At 43.2% G+C, this 18,625-nt stretch overlaps 1 protein-coding gene and 1 long non-coding RNA gene across 6 annotated transcripts in view; one reads left to right on the top strand and one right to left on the bottom strand.

Annotated features, from left to right (window-relative positions):
- Positions 1-90: 90 nt before the first annotated feature.
- On the bottom strand, positions 91-8,208 carry LOC310760016. The gene is made up of 3 exons (XR_014546686.1): positions 7,929-8,208; positions 1,081-1,211; positions 91-460 (listed from the first exon to the last, which is right to left on the bottom strand). It is a non-coding gene; the product is annotated as an uncharacterized lncRNA (long non-coding RNA).
- HIVEP2 (HIVEP zinc finger 2) overlaps positions 7,157-18,625 on the top strand; it is a 137,662-nt gene continuing 126,193 nt past the window's right edge. The window contains exon 1 of one of the 5 annotated variants that reach the window (XM_083607543.1): positions 7,157-7,903. The gene's annotated coding sequence lies outside the window, so the exon portion shown is untranslated. Of the gene's footprint in view, positions 7,904-8,560; positions 8,883-18,625 lie in introns of those variants that run through there. The other 4 variants (XM_083607547.1, XM_083607544.1, XM_083607542.1 and 1 more) reach the window with 4 other exon arrangements.

Raw genomic sequence — 18,625 nt, 5'->3', positions numbered from 1 at the left:
CCTGCGGAAAGATGTCAGGTCCCGCAGGGCCCTAGTCTCTTGTGACAGAGCGTTCCACCAGATTGGAGCCGTGGCCGAGAAAGAGGATGAGGATAACTTCATCATGTCCCCTCCTTTGAATCTTCAATACCCATCAAGGATGAACTGTGTGGCAGGAGCTGACCAGATCTTCTGGATGCTGTCACCAGTTCCGTTCCTGGATCTCTTCAGAGGGAAGAGTGCTTCAGGGAAGGGACTGCTGTTTACCAAAACTGCAACTATAAGAACTTGTGCTTAAGCTTGCTTTCTCCTCTTTCCCATTCTTTTTTCCTTGTGTGCCATATCTTCTTAGCTGGTAGGCTGTTGGGAAGGGACCACCTTTGAACTGAATTTTGTAAGCCGTTCTGAGAGCTTTTTTTTGACTGATGGGCTGGATATAAATCCTGAAAAGCAGTTCCAATTGCAATTCTTTCTAAAATACCTGGAAAAATAAGAAAATCTTAACTTGAGGCCAACAAATTGTGAAGTCAGCACCAGACACACCTCCTTTGCAAGGACATTCTAAAGTTGGAGAGCCACCACAGAACGGGCTCTCTCCTTTATGACTACAAATAGGTAAAGGTAAAGGACCCTGACCATTAGGTCAAGTCGTGACTGACTCTGGGGTTGTGGCGCTCATCTCGCTTTATTGGCTGAGGGAGCCGGCATACAGCTTCCAGGTCATGTGGCCAGCAGGACTAAGCCATTTCTGGCGAACCAGAGCAGCGTACGGAAACGCCGTTTACCTTCCCGCCGGAGCGGTACCTATTTATCTACTTGCACTTTGAAGTGTTTTCAAATTGCTAGGTTGGCAGGAGCAGGGACTGAGCAATGGGAGCTCACCCTGTTGCAGGGATTCAAACCTCCGACCTTCTGATGAGCAAGCCCTAGGCTCTGTGGTTTAACCCACAGCGCTACCTTGCGTCCCTACACAATAGACCTGTGTTAAAGCAGTGTTTGGGGAAAGGCCTCTACAGAAGATCTTACTACACAAGCAGGCTAGTTTGAAGATAAGATATAAAGAATTAAAAGAATATACAAAGTGTTCTAGTTGAACCTTACTGTAAACCAAATGTTCGCACTGGTATTCAAACTCCATTTGCATTGACAGCTTTTGTCTGAAGCAGCCACAATATAAAGGTGTTAAGAGTGTCTGCTTCACACACTGTAATTGCTGTTAATTAATTTCATTCCTAGACAAAAAAACAAAACAACGTCTAATAAAGCTACATTGCAGATCACAATAGTGCTGTAGTTGACTCAGCCCCTTTTCTGCTTTTGCAATTCTGAAAATCTTTAAGGAAAATTGTTGAGCTCTACAGTACACCCAGACAGAAACTGGAACACAAAAAAGATGAGGGCAAAATAGAATAAATGTTTGAAGCTTATAGTTTCTACTGATGCCCATCAGAATATTGGGAAACAAAAACTGTATTCAAGGGAGTTGACCACATTCTGTCTCGGAGAAGATTAAATGACAAAAATCAAGAGAGACAAAGAACAGGTGAAATAATATCTTACATTACATCAGCTACCTGCACTTGACAAACATTACACCTTTTGTAGCACATTAATATGACTGTTTTCTCGGAAGTAAGTTCCAGTGTATTCAATGATGCTTACTTGTGAGAAAGTTTGCTTAGGGACGCAGCTTTAAATTAGGGGCACCATTTATACAAATACTTGGCCCAATAAGAAAAAGAATTTTATTTGTTCCTTTATTCTGTGAAACCTACAGAAGTGTAACAACTGAAGTAACATTGCCTACAACCCATTTTTCTGCTAATATTTCATAACTTGTCGCTTTGTTCTCATGTACATCTTATTTCTTGGAGACATCTTCTTGCATTTTTTATACCAGCACATTTGCAAATGGTCAAATAATACTTTTTCACTCATCAAATACTGTAAAAATAAAATGTAAAAATGAATATTCAAGACAAGCTGGGGGTGGCACTCAAGAGATTCGTTTATCTTCAATTTGGAGTGCTCATAATGGTTTGGCAGATTTTTCAGGCAGCTCCTGTTCAACTTGCTACTTAGCTGAAAGGGGGATCTGACAAGTAAAAACTGCATTATTTAAATTCAACTTTTTCAGGGTCTTAAAAATGATTCCCCCCATTAAGGCCTCAATATCCATAATTACAGTTGTCTAATAATCCTACCTGTTCTGTATTCTGTTAGATGTCATTATCATTTATGTCAAATAATAACACATATTAATGCACCATAGGTTAGTTCCGCTCATAACTTGTTTAATATGTAGGTATAGATTTTATGTATATATATTGCGATAAAACTTGAATGCAACGCTCCAGAGCAGGGACACATGTTCCTCAGCTAAATGATTTGATTTGGCCATTGCTATGCAAACACTGTAGCATATCCCTTCATCTTAATTCCCCTTTGTTAAAATCCTTCACCCTTCACCTTATTCGAGGAGATTCGAATAATGTAATATCATCATGGAATTAGAGAACTGGGAAGGACCCAAAGGTCCTCAGAACTGATATTGCACAAGATATTCCACATACATTTCTCTTAAAATGCATTTGCCTATGTATTGAGCTATATGTAAGATGTTGTTTTTGTTATTTAAATTTCTATACTTCTCTTCATCCGAGGATCACAGGGCAGTTTACAATATAAAAACACAGAAATGCATAGCGTAGTAACAGACAAAAACAATCCCCCAGTTAAAAAGGCCATAAATTGTTTAATTAGCCTTGGGAGAAGAGAAATGTTTTTGCCTGGCACCTAAAGATATGTAACAAAGGTACCAGGCAAGTGTGCCTGTGAAGAGCATTCCGTAAGTGGAGAGCCACCACAGAAAAGGCAGCAGTAGGGGCTATTTAATTGCCTTGTTATTGAGAACATATTAAGCTGCAATATATTGAGTAAGATTATTGATCCATCTTGCTCAGAATTGTCTACACTGATTGGCAATTTCTGTGATTTCAGACTGGTCTCTCCCAGCCCTACCTAGAGATGCCAGAGATTGAACCTGAGACCTTCTGCATGCAAAGCACATGCCCTTCCACTGAGATATGGCTTCCCTACTGTGTATATATGACAAGGAATACATTTTAAAATGGACACACACATCAAGCGAGTGTTGTTATACACGCTACAGACACCACTGATGTGCATCAGAACAGCCAGACAAGATGCAACAGAAGTGATGGGTAGAAGAAGAAGAAGAAGATGGGTAGGCAAACTAAGGCCTGGGGCCGGATCCAGCCCAATCGCCTTCTAAATCCAGCCCATGGACAGTCTGGGAATTGGCGTGTTTTTACATGAATGTGTCCTTTTATTTAAAATGCATGTCTGGGTTATTTGTGGGGCCTGCCTGGTGTTTTTACATGAGTAGAATGTATGCTTTTATTTAAAATGCATCTCTGGGTTATTTGTGGGGCGTAGCAATTCGTTTATCCCCCGCAAAAAAATATAGTCCGGCCCCCTACAAGATCTGAGGGACAGTGGACCGGCACCCTGCTGAAAAAGTTTGCTGACCTCTGAAGAAGAGTTTGTATTTGATATCCCACCTTTCACTCCCCTTAAGGAGTCTCAAAGCGGCTAACAATCTCTTTTTCGTTCCTCCCCCACAACAGACACTCTGTGAGGTGAGTGAGGCTGAAAGACTTCAGAGAAGTGTGACTAGCCCAAGGTCACCCAGAAGCTGCATGTGGAGGAGCGGGGAAGCGAACCTGGTTCACCAGATTACGAGTCCACCACTCTTAAACACTACACTATGCTGGGTCTGGTAAAATGCTTGCCAGTATTGCACACATACTCTGTAAGTACTTACTATCCCACATGCAGAGCTGGCATTCCATTGGCCCAGCCAGGGGGCTTCTGTGCTGACTCATGTTTAATGTGATTCTTAGGTTTGGTGATATGCAAAATGGTTGAAACAACTGCATTTATACGTGACAGAACATACATGGAACAACTACCCAAGCAACCCTAAAAGGGTGAGATTCTACCTATGGTGCCATCAGTCTGAAAGTTGAATGACTTGGGCATGTACTTAATGGATGCGCTAGTATCCAATGTAGATTAAATAATTTCTAATATTCTAGACACCATGTGTATGTTCTTATACCACACACACTATGCAGTTTTTAATAAGTCACTTATTGGAAGTGATTCACACACTTCCCCAAATTAATAAATATGTGCAAACAGCTTTGAATGAGTCAGAAATGAGTCTCTACGGTCTCCTTTACTTTGAATTCCTATGAACAATTCGCAACTTGTATATGTAGTGTTTCTTCTGGGTACACAGAATGCTTCAGGTATGTCAAAACTTGTATTCCCTCTCTCACCAAATGGAAAGTTATAAGATACCTCTTAATTCTTCTGTTTCTTTTTGCTGACTGAAATTTGTCGTCCTTATCTTCTCCTTTTGCAACTCTGTGTAAATAAATGTCCCCTCCCTCTTTTCCAGTTTTTATCAGTGTTTCTTTTAAACAATGACATGGAGGCTTTAACTAGACCATTTTGCTTTGTTTTTAAAATTCCTCTTGAAACACTGTAATATTTGCTGCTGCAAACAGTATAAAATGATGCCACAGGGGATCCAAGCATGGTACCAACTTTACTTAACACCGTGTGATTCTTAACAACTTGATCTCAGAACGATTACTGTCCTAGGTCACATTTCTCGGTTGGAGTTCCCTAGAGCTGCTTCTTTCCATGCCCCTATTCACATAACATTTTAATTCCTACTATTATTACAGACACTCAGGACCAATCCCAGAGGGTACTGCATCTCACATAGCCAGGAAAGGGCTTTTGGTATGAACAAACAGATTGCAGTTCTTCCGAACTACCAGTCCAAGGTTGCGGCAGTGTGGCTAAACTCTAATTTGAGGTGGTGGTTTTAAATTACAACTCTACGCTATAGAAGTAAAAGCCAAACCTTGGCAGGATGTGTGAAAATCGAAAGTAGCTGCAAATTACCCAGAAATCAGAGAACTACAAGAGCTTCCATTTCAAATATAATAATGTGTGCTTCCTTTTAGTTTCTTACAGGAATTGTACACTATGTTGAAAAAGATGGATCAACAGCTCAAATCCATGCCCACAGACCACACTGTAAAAATAACCAATGCAATGTTTTGTAGTGCCACAGTGGCACAAAAACACAAACCGGAGGTGTAGCTTTTTGTATGGATTCTCTCCAAATCCACCATCAAATCACAACTTTGTCTATAGACTGTGTCATGCTTCAGATTTTTGGTTTTGTGTGGGATATGCAACTTTAGTCATATTCAGAGAAGACACATAATGCCAGATACCACTTGGTAGAAAGGAACATGGGGAGATGTATTATACAGTCATACCACTGCCCATCTAGCTCAGTAGTTCCCAAACTACCCTCCCCCTGCAAAAAAAAAAAAAAGACTATTTGAAAATTGCTGGTCTTGGCAGTCTACTTAATTATTTTTCTGCCTGTTGTAGCAATTGTAATGTGATGTGCTAGGGGCTGTACTTTTACTGCTGCTTTTATTTCTTATAAATTGTATTTTGTAGTATTACAAAATACAACTGCAGTATTACATTTTGAATTCCATAGAAGTCAAATTCCAATACAATAAAATACAAGTAATAAAAGAAACAATAAAAGTACAAGTAAAAACAATACCAATATTTAATGTGGTGGATGTGATGACTCCCATCTTCAGTCACAAATGCACAGATGGACCGTGGACCACCTGAATAGCAACCTCTGATCTGAGTATTGCCTACACTGACTGGCAGCAGCGTTCGGGGATTTCAAGCAGGGGTCTCTCCCAGCCCTACCTGGAGATGCTGAGGATTGAACCTGGGACATTCTGCATGCAAAACAGATGCTAGACCCCATAGCTATAAATCCATGGTGATTATTATTAGGTTTTCTTTCTTATTATGTTAAGTCCATAGAAAAGGATGTGCCTTTGAAGATGGCTTGGGGGATGGGCTCCATGTGAAAACCACAAGGATGTCTCTTTGAGCCTGTATTTTTTTTATACTGCTGCAGCAACATACAAGTTTTGGTTCCACAAGTTTTATGGCACCGTTTGCTGATGGTTTTGTGTGATCCGAACTTAAGTCATGTGAATTTAGATTCTATTAGATCCCATTTTCCAAATTCCATTCCATTCCATATCTGCTTGAGAATGGCTCAAACCCAGCGGAGGTAAAGAGCTGCAAATTTTGATTGGCTCAGAGAGCGCAGACAAACTCCGAAGTTCCTACTATTCAGGCTGACAGTCCTTTGAAAAAAGAGTTGCTGGCGTTCCCATAACATTCATGAAAGAACGTCATCTGATCTGGACAATTTCTATAAATCTGCAAATCAACCAAAAATATTTTTTATTACGACCCGCCCCCGCACCTCTTTAAAATGAATTTATTTATCTGCCATGGGGAGGAAAAAAAAAAAAACCCCACCACAACGCAAGTAAATATTGCGGCTAATCACCAAAGTCAAAGCAAGAACATTCCCTAAACTATTCGCTTCCCGCCTGGAAATCCACACCGGCTGCTGCTGAAGCATCGCCGCTAAGTGAGACATTTTGTTTTCGAAAATCGCATGCCGCCGAGGACAAGGCAGAAGCCGCGAGGCCGCAGGAGTAACAGCGAGGTCCCGCCAGCATCCGACGAACTTCTCCCGGGCGCATCGAGGGAAAAGGGCAGCGGGGCAGGCGATACACCGCGCAGCCGCCTGCGCCAGAAGGCCGGAAGAAGCCGCAAAAGGCGAACTTTAAAAAAGAAAGCAAGGAAGAAATGCCGCAGGAATGACCTTGGCCCGGCGAAGGAGGCGGAGACCGGGGACGGAAAGCAACCAAAAAGGGCGGAGGAGGCGGAGGAAGGGGAGCCTGCCCGCGGGAAAGAAGATCCCACCCACATCCTTAAAGGAAATTCTCAGGCGAGGAAGTCGCACAACTTTTTTTTTTTGCCCGGCAAGTTGAGACCGGCTCTCCTGGGAGTTCCCTCCGCGGGGGGAGGGAAGAGGAAGCGAGATCTCCCCTGACCGGCGAGGGAGGCGCGCAGCTCTCCGCTCTCAAGGAGGCCCCGCCCCCTCTCTCTCCTCCTCTCCCTCCCTCTCTCTGTCTCTCCGCCCCGCCTCGGTGCCCCTCTCCTACGCACTCCGCCTGTCAAAGGCGCGCAGCGGAGCCCGCGGCGGCTCTCTCGCGCTGCTGGCCTTCTGGTTCAGCCTCCTCGCCTGCCTGCCTGCCTGCCTGCCTGCCTCCCTCCCTCCCTCCCTCCCCGGGACGCGCTGGGGGATCCGATGACATCACTGGCTGAGCTCTCCTCTCGCTCGCTTGCTCTCCCCTTGTAACTTCTGTTCTGGGAAGTGGTGCCAGGAATAACCCAGTCTGTCCGCAGATCAGAGGCTCCTATCATCCAGAAGGGAGGAGAAAGGGGGGGGGGGGACGCACGCCACACACACACACACACACACACACACTCGCACTACAACTGCGGCTTCTCGGGCCTGCCCTTGATACGTGTGGATGTATGTGTGTGTATACATACATACATACATATATATATGCGCGCGTGTATAGGTGTGTTTTTTTGTAATAAAGTCGAGCTGACGCGGAGAGAGAAAGGGAAAAGAGAAGGCGGAAAAGAGCCAAGCAAGATGAATGATCGGTTTGAATAGAAACACACGAATCAGACGCCCTTTGGCTGTCGGAATATCTCTTTCTGCCTCTCTATATAAAGCAATGCAGCAAGGCATTTAAAGGCAGACCCAGGCTTAGCAAGAGAGCAACAAGAAATCACACACGGGCCGGTCGTCAACAACAACAACAACACCACCAGCAGCAGCAGCAGCAGCAGCAAGAAGGACGGCAGTTAGAGGGCTTTCCTCCTTCTCGGTGACTCCCAGGTGAGCTCCTGCTGCAAATACTCACCCCCTTCTTTTTCCTGTGGGGCTCAAAGCAACTGACAACCCTCTGAGGTGGTCTTGATCGCCACGGTCAGGGGTTTTACTGTCACTGTGGAGGGGGGAGAGAGGCAGTGTCATGTCGCTGGTTGTTATTGTCCACCCCCCACCCGCTTTGGTAGTCGGAGAGCAAGTGCTTTTGCTGGCTTGCGTGCATGTACTGAAAGAAGACTTTGAAATAATATACATACACAGGGGGGGGGGGAGCTCAAGGTTTTGGCAACGGAGTGAAAAGGGGGGACTTAGTGTGTTCGGATGGGTAGCATCACTTATCCCCCCCCGCATTTCCCTGAACTGCTCAGTTTCATTTGGGGAGATGGTGCTGAGGAAGGAGGGGCCGGGGGGAGCTAGGAATATGTGCTGGTCTCCTTTCGCTGCTGCGCTGGGATGCTCAAGCATTTCCGATGCAGTCGATAGAGCGACTAATGGAAGCCTTGAGGGCAGAGGCAGCCTCAGGCTCTGTCACCACCACGTCCTCGGGAAAGGCTCGGGTCTGTCCAGGGTGGCTTTTGCTTCGTGTTTATAAGAAGTTCATATCTGGCAACCTTCGCTAGGAACCGCCTCCCATCCCCTTCCCTCCTTCCCCCCCCCACCCCGTCCAGAAAACCCTCCGTCTCTGCCTCACAAGTCGCCGTTGCTTCCCCCTTCTTTCTCTCTCTCTCTGTGCGCAAAGGGGAAGGTCTTCGCTAGTGGCCTTACTGCTAGGGAATGTGGGGAATACCCAGCATGTAAGTGTATGCAGATGAGGCGCAGGCTGCCTTGCGTAATCTCCTCCTGTGGGGAAGAAGTATGTGCATGGTTACTAATGAGCAGATGAGGAGGCGGAGGAAGAGCAGAGAGCGAGCGAGCGAGAGAGCCCCAGAGGAGGCGACGCGACACGGCTGCCGCTGCTGGGCTGAGGCACCGCTCTGCCCATGTCAAGGTAGCTGGCGGCGAGGTGAAGGGGAGGGCAAGCCCCCCTCCGCGTGTGCGCGCGCCTGCTTGGCTGAGGGGGCCGAGGGGGCCTTGAAGGGCGATCGCGCGGTGTGCGTGTGGGGGGGGGGACGGTTGCTGTCGGAAGGAATTTCAGTCACCGCCTCCAAGGGCTCAGGGTGACTTGGCAGTAGCCGCCGCCACCGCCTGAATTGCCTTCGGCTCGACGTCGTCTTCTCCTTGCGGCCGTGGGGCGGAGGTGGCATGTGGGAGCCCCTGGAGGGGGGCCGAGGAGGAGGAAGCAGCAGCAGCAGCAGCAGCAGCTCGTGGCGGCGGCGGCGGCAGCAGCAGCAGCTGTGCGCGCGGGGGAAGAAGAGGAGGAGCGCGCGCGGAGTTGCTGCGCGCGCCGTGGGGGGGGGGGAGTTCGGTTTGCGACGAATGTGCGCAGGGCGGACAGGGGTAAAGGGAGAAGGCTATCTGGTGTGTTGCGCCTTTATGTCTGTTCCCTGAAGTGGGTGGAACGTTGGCCCGTTCCGGGAATGTTCCATGACGTGTAAAAGCCACAGGAAGGGGGTTAACAAGGGGCTCTGCCTGCTGCTGCTGCTGCTGCTGCTGTTGCTGCGAAAGCAGATGTGATCTCCCTCCCTCTCCCCTCTTCTGCACATGGGCTCCCCTGAGGGGTTTGGAACGAAGGCGCTTTCGCCCCCCACCACCTCCGTCCTCCTCCCCTTCCACCTTCTCCTATTTGATTGCAGAGAAATGCATTTCTTATATAATGCGTGTGCATATGGATGTTTGGGTATGATTATGTAACGCGCACATCCATGCTTGTGCTTATCCCCCCCCCCCTTTAAGCATCTACTTGCCTGAGAGCGTCCTTTGGGGGAACTGAAGGAGGCAGGCAGGGAGGGATATAGCCGGTTTCCCTGGCAGTTTCCCTTTAGAATTTATTACCCCTGTAATGATGGGAAGCTGGCATTTCAAGGGGAAATCCCTGGTTTAGTCTGGACGACAATTCTCCACGTTTATTTTTCAGAGAAACATGTATGTCATTTTCAGGCTTCGAAAGGGGTCCGTAAACATGATTCTCAACCTGCAATGTCCCTGAGCTACAATAAATATTATTATACCCCATGCAGTGATACACTATACAGAGTGCTGTGAAAAAGGATGGCAGCTCCCCTCCACCCATGTTTATTGTAGCTCTTAAGAAAAATACGCAAAAATGTTTCCTACCTATCCAGTAACAGAGGCTAATGTAAGAATCTGTTTATTTGTTATGAATTAGTAAGGCCCTGGTCCCCCTCCACACTTGCTGTTTGCCACAATAATTTTGTTGCTTTTCCTTTTAGATTGTGTATGTTGTACTTATTAAAAACATGAAGCACTTACATCATTGTGTGTGTATATGTGTACACACACACTTCTACTTTGTTGGGATGCAGTTACTGACTGATATTTTTTTCTCATTATTAGGCCTTCATTATCAGACATATGAATTAAATTGAAATATTGCTATTGGAGTTTGAGTTGGCACATGTGCGAATATATATTATATTGACAGAAAGTGATCAGTTGGTGTTTTTTTTTCTTTACAGAATTAATAGACGTGTTTTAGAGAATATTGGCTATTGTGTGCTATACAAATGTTAATAATGAATGCTAATAATGAATGATGTGGTCTTACTATATGACAGTGGTTTCAGTAGAATTGCAAGTAAATGAGTTTAGGAGCTTTAGCATAGTAGAGCTTTATTTTAGTATAGTATATTCTGTAGCTTGCTAAGAGGAAACATGATTTATAGCCATACTTTCAAGATAAATAAATTAATGTCTATGCATAAGTTTGCAGGATGTGGTACAGTGTTACCTTTATTGTGCTATCTAAATAAAGTTATTGGTCCAAAGAATATCTGCGGGCAAAAGATCCATGGGAATCTTGGCGCTGTCATTGGTAAAACACTGATCATAGTTGGCATTTGATCCAAGTTCATAAAATCAAATTTTTTTAGCTCAGTTTTTTTCTCATGTAAACATTCTGAAATTTTGCTTGGGCTCCTGTATTTTGTCAGTTTTTCATTAATAAAAATGTATTATTGGAAACGTTTATATGTTCATTATAAGAGTTATATTTGTTTAGTACTTAAGGTTATTTAATATTTCCATTTCCTAATCTCTGACTCTAGCATTACTTCCAATATGGCTTTTGAGCTCTGTTATTCTTAATTTTAGATGTGCTTTTATTAGAGATGATAGGAATTTGTGCATAAAAGTTAAGAAACAGGAAGTTGTATAGGTGTAGGGTTTCAGTGACAATATTGTGGTTGAGGTCTGAAAGATGGCAGGAATATTTACAGAGCAAACCTGTGCATCCTTAATGTTCCTTAATGTTCAGAAATTTAATGTAGTTAGAGATAGTGTTTTAATTCCAGAAAGCATGAGTTTATTTGGTTTTTCCTTACTGATACAATGTTCATAAGACAAAAAACAAGATCACAAATTGATCTTGACAAATTGGATGAAACAAAAATGTTTTGGCATGGAAATAAGGGATTATTTGCGTTGTACAACAGAATGTTTTTGCTAGGATAGAGGTTTTAAATTTTGTCTTACTTGGCTTTCCTATGCAGTTTGTGTACATGCGCATGTGCATACATGTACACACATGACTGAGAACCAAATTCTAGTAAAAATACTTCAAACCTTCTCAGGATCCCACAGTCCATGCCTGTGTAGACTGTTCTGCAAGCCATTCCTCGGACTGACATATTTTAATACTGGCATGAGAGGACAAATTATCCCATGCTGCTTGAACCTGACCACTGTACTAGCACAGCTGCTGCCTCGCGTCCGACCATTGTAGATGTCTAAAAGGTCCTGCCATAAATTTTGTGAGGCCAGCCTTGTGAATGGTATCTTTACAAGTATACAAATATATGAGACACAGGAGTTATTGCGGCATATGCAAATATGACTCTGCATATTATTGTTACATTTGCGCTTCATAGTAGCCCTGTAAAATAGCTTAAGCTGAAATACAGTGGCCTGCATAAGGGTGCCCTGTCAACTTCGGTGCTAAATGGGGATTCAAATCTGGGTTTCCCACATCCAAGCTGCACACTCAAGCCACATCACACTGGCTCCGTCTGTGTGTTTAATATATGTATTTTTGCACACCCTTTGCTTCCATTGGGCAGGAAAGGTTTTTGGTAGACTGTTGATAAAACAGTGTGGCTACGTTGAAGAAGCAAACCACCGGTTAATTTAAGGTAGACCTTGTGAGGCCTAGGGCCAGGTGGGGCTGAATATTTTGTTGACAGTCTATAACAAGTGAAGCATGGATGTGGGGGAAGCAAGTAGGCTGAGAGTTGTGAAGTAGGAACAGAGCTGGGCAGTGTGAAAGTTGGGGTAGGATATGTTCTGTAAACCTTAAGAGGCTCAGGATATATTTGTTGGGGGGGCATGTAAGGGGCCATAGATTAAGTTGAAGGGGCAGGGTGGCCAAGTATGGGATAAGGTGAATGCTGATTGGATGTTAACAGCTAAATCACTGGCCGGAAATCTCACTTATGAAAGACTGTGACACAAAATGTTCCAATTTCCTCAGTTGGCGTAAATGACCAAATGTAACTTGGCCAAAGAAAGCAAATTTGGAATATATGCTTCCCTAATATTCATATAATTAATCCGAACTCTGTGGCACCAATGTAGAAATGGCCCAAAAGGATTTTGATTACTGTATATTTTCTCATGTGTGAGATCTGTTTATAGTCCTTGTTACCATGAGGACAAAACACAGAAACATATGCATGCATGTTGGCTTTGCTGAGTAATCGTGCGTCTGTCTGTCTTAATATCTTATACTGGATCATTGCTTATATTATCAACTGTAGACTAAAGTGGCCTTCCATCAAGAAAAATACACACACCACAATATCATGAGTTAATTTTTAATAGTTTTCAATCAGTTCAGGGGATGTGGGGACGGACTAGTAATCAAAATAAACTTTGGCCTTAAAACCTTGGAGATATCCTCTGATATAAGGAAAAAAGCTATCACTACACTATGCACTTGACCAGATGTACATATTTTCTTTATATTGAGAATTAATGAAAAATGTAATTTATGCAACCGTAAAAGAGGCAAGTACCATTTTGCTTCCGTTTCCCCATTAGTGGGGAAAATGTCAAGTTAAAGTTTTTTAAAATAAAAGATGCAGCTTTTATTCAAAATTTTGTATAATTTGGATTTTATTATTTAAAAGCCAGTTATATAATATGTCCTTTAAAAATAACTTGATTCAAAATCATATCTAGATATAGTGCAAATGCATTAAAATCTATATTAATGATATCTTAAAACTGAATTCATGGCTGTCAAAAACATTGTGTTACAGGCTTTCTATGTAAAAGAAGAGGTCAGGGATGAAATATTTGACTTGAGAGGTCAAGAAATGTAAATATGACACAAATGCTACATATGGATGGTATGATGAAGTTTAAGATCAACCATGGTTTATTGTGACAGTAATGTGCAGCAGCAGTGAGTCCCTTAGGCTTGTGCAATCTTCTCTTATAGTGAGACCACAAGGAGTTCAGAAGCCTTCACTTGTGGTTTTGATCAGCTGCAACTTGTAACACAATAAATTGTGGCTGATCACAATGTTTCCAACAAGGAAACTCCAAGCCATGGGATATGAAGTTGAACTGTTTCAGTAAACCATAGTTAAGATTAACCACCATGGGATTTGGATGTAACACTAAACTATATTTAATCATAAAGGAAGCAAAAGCTTCTGATCCCCTCCTTGTGGTTGTACTGAAGGAGGAAGCTTGAGGATTCTGCGGCTCATTCCCATCACAATGAATCATGGTTTAGCATGTATGCCCAATCAAAATAATACATAATTGTGAACAGCATGAACGTTTAACTTCCATGTTATGGAGTAACACTGTTCTGCCCAATAACTTACTAGCCCTTTTCTTCTAAAATTCTGTACACTTATAATGCAGTGGTATGTATGTCTGTTTAAAAATAAGTACCATTGAGTTCAGTGGAACTTGCTTGAGAGTAAGTGTGTTTAGGATTACAGTCTAAGTCTTATAGTAAGTAAACTTGGTTCGTGGCTTTGCATATGTATAGAGAAAACCAAACACAATTCTTGATTAATCTTCCTCTAACCAATGTGATACCTTCGGATGTTCAATCAATTAATCAATCTCTTTTATTGGCATAGAAAAACTGCATCATATACATGGATCTCAGAACACAACACAGTTAACAAAACATAGTAGGAGATACTTTAGGATAGAACTGTCCAGACATCGTGAGTTACGATAATGGCTCCTAGAACCTATGGTGACATAATTTCATGGCGTCCACTCAAAAATCTTGCCACATTCTCCACAGTGTTGTTACTACGGTGGTACCTCGGGTTACATACACATCGGGTTACATACGCATCAGGTTACAGACTCCGCTAACCCAGAAATAGTACCTCAGGTTAAGAACTTTGCTTCAGGATGAGAACAGAAATCATGTTCCAGTGGCGTGGCAGCAACGGGAGGCCCCATTAGCTAAAGTGGTGCTTCAGGTTAAGAACAGTTTCAGGTTAAGAACGGACCTCCGGAACGAATTAAGTACTTAACCCGAGGTACCACTGTATAATTGTTCAGCAGATAAAACACTGGAAGAGTCAGTGCGATAAACTCCCTCCTTCATTAAGGGGGCCAAATGCTTAACCTTCGGATGTTACTGAGTGCAACTCCCATCATCCCTGACTGTTGGCCATGCTACTGGAGCTGATGGGAATTGTAGCCCAAAAACATGTTGGCTAGTCCTGCTCTAAATATATATAAATAGTAGTGCAAAAGACGTGCTTCTTGAGTAGTATAAAGGCTCTATTCTGTTGGGAACTGATATGGTTTATTTATTATAGCAACATATTAGTAAGCATATTTGTTAAGGAAGTTATTAATAAGAAAGTTGGAAATTTTATTTAATTTTGCCATTTTTTATTGATGATTTAAATCAACCCACTCACTGTAGGAGGCTTGTCAATAAGATCAGTTACATGGCAAGGAAGATGAATGTAAAGTAATGAGAAAAGTAATGTGTTTTAAAGTTTTTAAAAATAAGAGTTGTATTCTTTGTAGGTGTTGAAATGTATTGGGATTCCATATATTGCTGCTGGCTGCCAATCACTTTTGGGAACCGGAATTAGACGCTTGATTTTTATTTAGTATTGAATAATACAAATGCTTATTCAGAGTAAAAATATTGAATACTGATGGTTTTCTTCTGATTTCTGTCCTGACTTAAATAATTTAGTAAACATTCATTCAAGGATCTCCATACAGTTTTGCGGCTTATCTACATAACATGGAAGTCTTTTCATATTGCTCCACATGGTGTCTGTTACATGGTGAGCCATTTGCAAGCAGTGATTTATAGGGTTCTGTTCTTCACACCACTACAAACTTGCTAAACTATTTGTTGTGATGTGGGGGGAAATGAGTTGCTGCAGATGAACAACTCATCACAAGATAATGGCAGCTACTTAGAGCAATGTAAAACTGCCAAAATAGGGTTGCAAACTTCTGTTGGGGGGCAGCTTATAGTATATTGCGCTTCATTGGCAGTGAACCCTCTCTGACGGTGATTGTGATGGCACCAAATATTCAGTTGCACAGGGAACTAAACAGTGCAGTCCAGCTTCAGTAAGGGAAGGAAAATTGTTAGTTTGGCGGGGGCTAAAACAGCACAGAAGGGCAGAATGAAGACCAAGAAGAGTCTCTGGATGTAGTGAAACTAAAAGACAGGGAGCTCAGGGTAAAGCTTATGCTGAAGTAAGGGCGTAGAGCAGAGGATGGAAACCCCATCTGAAGGAAGTTTAGGTGGTGAATGAGTTAAAAGGGCAGTGGAGATGGGAAATTGAGGCAAGAAGTAGTTGACTGAGGAGTAGTGTCTGAAGAAGCTTCATAGTGCTTACGGAGAGGAGAGGCTGTAGAGTGTGGGAGGAAAGAGAAAAGTGCTAAAAGAGCTTGTTCAAAAGACATGTTGTTAAAGGATGTGGGGCATGGTGGAAATGTGGAGTTGGTGGAAATGTGGAGTTGAAAAAACGACGAGCCAGTGGGAAAGTAGCAACACAGAGGGGCATAGAGACAGGAAGTTTTAACTATTGTTTGGAAAGAAGCTGGAAACTGGGGACCAAGGAGTTTAGGGCCATAGGGTTCCCTGATCTCAACGTGATGCCAGGTGTTGCTGGACTGCAACTCCCATCAGCCCCAGCCGGCATGGCCATTGATCAGGGATGATGGGAGTTGTCTGAGAACTATCTTTCCCTGTACTTTCTACTCTAACACTGCCAGGGAGCTGATAATGGCAGGAAGAGTTAAGAAGGAACATCAGCATCCAGGACTACAAGTTGTTTGCACTAATATGCTATAGCCTTTTCAGCTTAGTCGACATACTGACTAGTTGGTTATGCATGAATTAATGCAGGCACTATATATTCAGTATCTGACTGAGTTGGGGTTTTTTTTTTGGGGGGGGGGAAGGGATTGTGACAGTTTCCTCCTTGGCCAAACATCTATTGATCTATTGTACTATACCTTGTTTGAGACCCGGACTCTCCTGCCACTGACTCTTGACAGGCATTTAGTCTAGTTGACTTAGGCGAACAAAAACCATTTGTATCCTTCCTTTGTTCCTGGTCTCCTGAAGTCTGAGTAATGGGTGCTCTCTTGTTACCCTCTGCATCCATTTCCTGTGGTGGGCATCTTTGCTTTAGAACCGTTTCCCATCCCGGTGCAGAACTAAGGTTGTGCTGTTGCAGATGCATCATGGTGTTTATTCTCTCTGCTCCCCTCCTAGAGTACATTCCTCCTCTAGTCACTGCTGTGGGTACATGACGAAATTGCTTGCAAAGTCGTGATGAGTCCTTCATTTTTCTTTGCTATTTCCCAGTAAAATTGGAAAGTCTCCCAACTGATGTGTTCTGGCCCATTAATCTTGTAGGGTGGGTGCTGTTTTTTAAAATAGAAAACCCTTTCTAGCATTCATATCCAAGGACGTAATTGTTCCAGACAAGTGTAACAGCTCCTGTCTGCCCTCCCCGGTAAGTAATGGCCAAGTCATCCTCAAATATCTGGCAACTTTGAACTTACCAGGCAAACAGAGGAAAAGTTGAGTCAGATGGAAGTAACAAAGGCAACGGGAAATGAAGACCTTCTTTGCAGGGTTGAGGGTATGTAGGCATCAATCTCCTGGTAGAAAACAACCAAGACCTTGGACTGAAGCAGGGCTGAGCAGATATGCTAGGGTTTCTCTCTCTCTCTCTCTCTCTCTCTCTCTCTCTCTCTCTCTCTCTCTCTTTTGTCTTTAATAGTTTGTATAGCTCTGCTATGAATTTAAGAAAGTGGATGTTGCCTGAATGTCTATACAAACCAGAGACCACAAAGATATGGGGCTGTGCTTATGATATGGCTGCCACATGGGATCTCCTAGGAGTGCTGCTGTGTGGCAGTTGCTCCACATGGCAGTAATGATGTATGAGATTGGCTCACCACATTAATTCCCTGTTCATGTTGTCTAGACAGCCTGCATGCTAGCCTTAGCTGAGACTACTATTGTGCACCATTGATGTGTGGGGACATGCTACTTGCTGCAATTATATGGAGACTTGCAGCTGTAGCAGTAGCTCTTACATGTTGTGGGTACAGTGTGGAGTTGCCTCCATAACAGTTTTGTGGCAGTTTCTGCACGGTGGCCACAAAACAGGAATTGCATGGAGTCTGGCAGACTGGCCTTGACCATTATGAACACATGGTGATTGTAACTGGCCCAGATACCAGGCCTCTTTTCCCACCCCCAGGGCAGGGGCGAAACTAGGCTTTATTTCACCTGGGTCAAAGACCCAGTTTGGCACACCCATCCATGTGCATTTGTGTACACACACACGCACGCACGCGCACACACACACATGCTGAGAGTCTCAGTGGTGCCTGTGTGTCTTTACTTTGGGCAAAAAAATGGCTAACCCCACCATAGCTACGGCTCTGCCCCAGGGACTAGGAGTAAGCCATTTGCTGTTGACCCTGTTCTGAAATTGGTACTCGAATTGGGATCCTACATACACGGCAAATTGCCAATGCTTCCAGCTACTTATTTCTAGATTGAATCTGGAGACAAGTTCTTTTCCCTGCAAAAAGACTTCAAGTCCATCCCAGGTTTGTTTTTAGTAGAATGTGAAGATTCAAAATCTTATATGGCTTGCATTTTTTGCTGTGGTTGATGTTTATTCAGTGGATCTTTTTGGAGTTTGCCTTTGTTCTTGTTTTTATTATGTATTTTGTGCTTTTTTATCTTGAATTTCTATGTTGTGAACCTCCCTGAGATCCATGGATGGAAGGCAGTATACAAATTATTCCTATTATGATTATGTTTTACATTTCTTCTGTATTGACAGTTCGTGTTTCGTACAATATAGAAACTAGTTCAGTTTTGCTGAAGAATGTTAAGCCAGGCCTCTGTGCCTCATGAAGTGTGTTTAAAGCCTATTTCTGTTTACATTTACTTCAGCTCAGTTTTGCTTTAATATATCTGCAGCGTGTCACTTGATCCTGGTCAATAGTTCAAGTCCACAAGACAGGCTATAATAGTGGAGGACAATTTGGATCACATGACACTTTGTCAACCAAGTGGATTGTGGTTGGCAATCCAAAGGAAGGAATAAATAGACACTGTGATTA

The sequence above is a fragment of the Podarcis filfolensis genome, assembly GCF_964270895.1.
Source record: "Podarcis filfolensis genome assembly, chromosome: 3".
In the NCBI taxonomy this organism is placed as follows: domain Eukaryota; kingdom Metazoa; phylum Chordata; class Lepidosauria; order Squamata; family Lacertidae; genus Podarcis; species Podarcis filfolensis.
Note: the sequence above shows the minus strand (reverse complement) of the source record. Positions and strands in the feature narration are given on the sequence as shown.